This window comes from Arachis hypogaea, chromosome 18 (assembly GCF_003086295.3).
Source record: "Arachis hypogaea cultivar Tifrunner chromosome 18, arahy.Tifrunner.gnm2.J5K5, whole genome shotgun sequence".
NCBI classification, from domain to species: domain Eukaryota; kingdom Viridiplantae; phylum Streptophyta; class Magnoliopsida; order Fabales; family Fabaceae; genus Arachis; species Arachis hypogaea.
The window spans coordinates 64,201,257-64,203,834 of NC_092053.1; the positions used below are offsets into that span (position 1 = coordinate 64,201,257).

Here is a 2,578-nt window from a genome sequence, read left to right on the forward strand (position 1 = left end):
AGCACATATTCCGTACACTCTCTGTGGGACTAGCTGTTGGCTTTGATGCGCTTGTTGTTGAGTCAACTGCATCTGCTTCAGTAAGGTGGTCATTTCACTTATACTTTGAGCCAGAGCAGTAGTCTCCTTGCTAGAAGATACCTCTACAACAGCTTTTGACCGGCCTTGTTTCTGCCTGTGATTCCTTGTAGATTCAGCTAAGTCACTGATCAATTGCCATGCCTCATCAGTGGTCTTATACTTTTTCATAGACCCATTGCTAGCACTTTCCAATGTAGTCTTATCTTGGGGCCTCATGCCCTATGTTACGTAGCGAGCAACACTATCTTGTCAATCATATGGTGGGGGCATGCTTCTAGAAGATTGTTGAAGCGCTCCCAGTATTCATAGAGAGTCTCAGATTCGTCCTGAACAATCATGGAAATGTCTTTCCTCAGTTTATCAGTAACTTCAGCTGGAAAGAATTTTTCCAAAAATTCTCTTCTAAGTGTATCCCAGTCGGATACAGTTGCTGCGGGTTGAGTGTAGTACCACTCTCTCGCCTTTTCCTCAAGAGAGAATGGGAAGGCTTTTAACAAAATTGAAGTTTCATCTGCACCATCACGCTTGACAGTAGAACAGGCTGCTTGGAAGTCTCTAAGGTGCTTGATAGGCTCTTGAGCAGGTAAGCCATGAAACTTGGGCATCAAATTGAGCAGTGCTATTTTTATTTCAAAGTTTGTAGCCACTGCTGGGTGATGCGCTTGAAACGGTTGCATTGAAAAATCAGGGGCTCCAGCCTCCTGGATAGTAATTCTCCTAGGTGCTGCCATGTCAACTGCACATAAATCAACTGAATCAGCAGAAAGGGAGCCTGTTTCTTCCTCAAGTGACGTTTTAGATCCGCCCTCAGAGAGGACTAACCGACACCGAGCTTGCCTTATTCGTGAAATAGTTCTTTCAATCTCAGGATCGAATATTGGCAAGCTTGGATCAGGAAGTGAACGCGTCATTTAACGAAAGAAACATGAAGCTCATAGTAGCAAAATAAAATAAAATGCAAATAAATAAATTTCAATTAATAACTTTAGCACTCTATTGCAACTCCCCAGCAACGGCGCCAAAAATTGACGTGGCGAAAATTGGTGAGTTAAGAAATTATTAGAAGAGATACGTTGCAAGTACAGTTCTTAACCAACCAAAAATCCGCTTATCAATTTAGAAGGGTTGTCACAAAATTTAAATTAAAATACTGGGAGTATGAGTCCCAGGTCGTCTCCCAACGAGTTGCAGAGAAATGTGCTATTTTATTAATCAGATGTTTTCAAAAATGGTTTGAGTTGAATAACGAGAAATTAAATTGGAGAATTTATGTAATTTTAAATAAAAACCTTGACTGGGAGTAGATTAGTTGGAAGCCCTATTCTTGTTGAAGTACTCTCAAGATTAATTGATAATTGAGGGTTGTTCTGTTTAGTTATCCCTTACTAGGTAAGGGAAAGTCAAGCAAGTTGGAAAGCTGTTTCTATTCACAAGTTCCAATCCGCTCAATTGAAAAGGATTGGTGTCAGTGACTAGAGGACAATCCAACAATAAACCCAATTACAGTTTTCCTTTTAAGAATTCCAACTGAAGGTCTTTCCTTCAATTAACTCCCATCCAAGTTATGGAACTACTCGCTCATTGTAAATGTAGAATTCATAACATAGGAAAGGGAAATATAGAAAGACATGATAAGTAATAATCAAAAGGATCAATTAAAAATAAAAATAATTCTTGTATTAATAAATTCTAAAAATAATCCAATAATATTTTTGAGTAAACCAAAGACACGGAAGAGTAAGAGACAGGTAAAGAAAACAAACGAGAATGATGAAGTCTTGACGGAAGTAATAACTCTTCTCAATATCCCAATGCGAAAAGTAGTGAAAATAAATCCTAAGAAATATGAATGTGCAGAGAGAAAACCTAGAGGAGGAGTAAAACTAGATCAAAAACTGAGAATTGTCTGTAATGAATTGTTGTCCTTCATTTCTCCATGTTCATTGGCTTTACTCCGCTTTTCTGGGCCGAAAATTGGGTCAAAACAGGGCCCAAAATCGCCCCCAGCGAATTCTGCAGATTCTGCAGATTGCGCATGTCACGCGATCGCGTCATTCATGCGGACGCGTCATTCGGCGTTTTGCCTTGCCACGCGTGCGCGTCGTCCACGCCTCCGCGTCACTTGTGCAGTTCCAATCCGCGCGGTCGCGTGAGCCATACGTCCGCGTCACTGCGATTTACTCTATGTCGCGCGGTCGCGTGAGCCATGTGTCCGCGTCCCTTTTCGCTGGTCATCTCCTCAATTTCTTGTGTTTTTTCCATTTTTGCAAGCTTCCTTTCCAATCTCCAAGTCATTCATGCCCTATAAAGCCTGAAACACTTAACACACAGATCACGGCATCTAATGTAATGAAGGAGAGTTAAAATACATAATTAAAAGTCTTTAGGAAGCAAATATTCAATCATGTAATAATTTTAGGAAGGAAATATAAATGCAAGCCAATCATATGAATAAGTGGGTAAAGAATTGATAAAATCATACAATTAAGCACAATAT

At 40.0% G+C, this 2,578-nt stretch overlaps 1 non-coding gene across 1 annotated transcript; it reads left to right on the forward strand.

Annotated features, from left to right (window-relative positions):
• The first annotated feature begins 332 nt into the window (after positions 1-332).
• LOC112774372 (small nucleolar RNA R71) lies at positions 333-440 on the forward strand. The gene has a single exon (XR_003188865.1). It is a non-coding gene; the product is annotated as a small nucleolar RNA R71 (small nucleolar RNA).
• Positions 441-2,578: the final 2,138 nt, after the last annotated feature.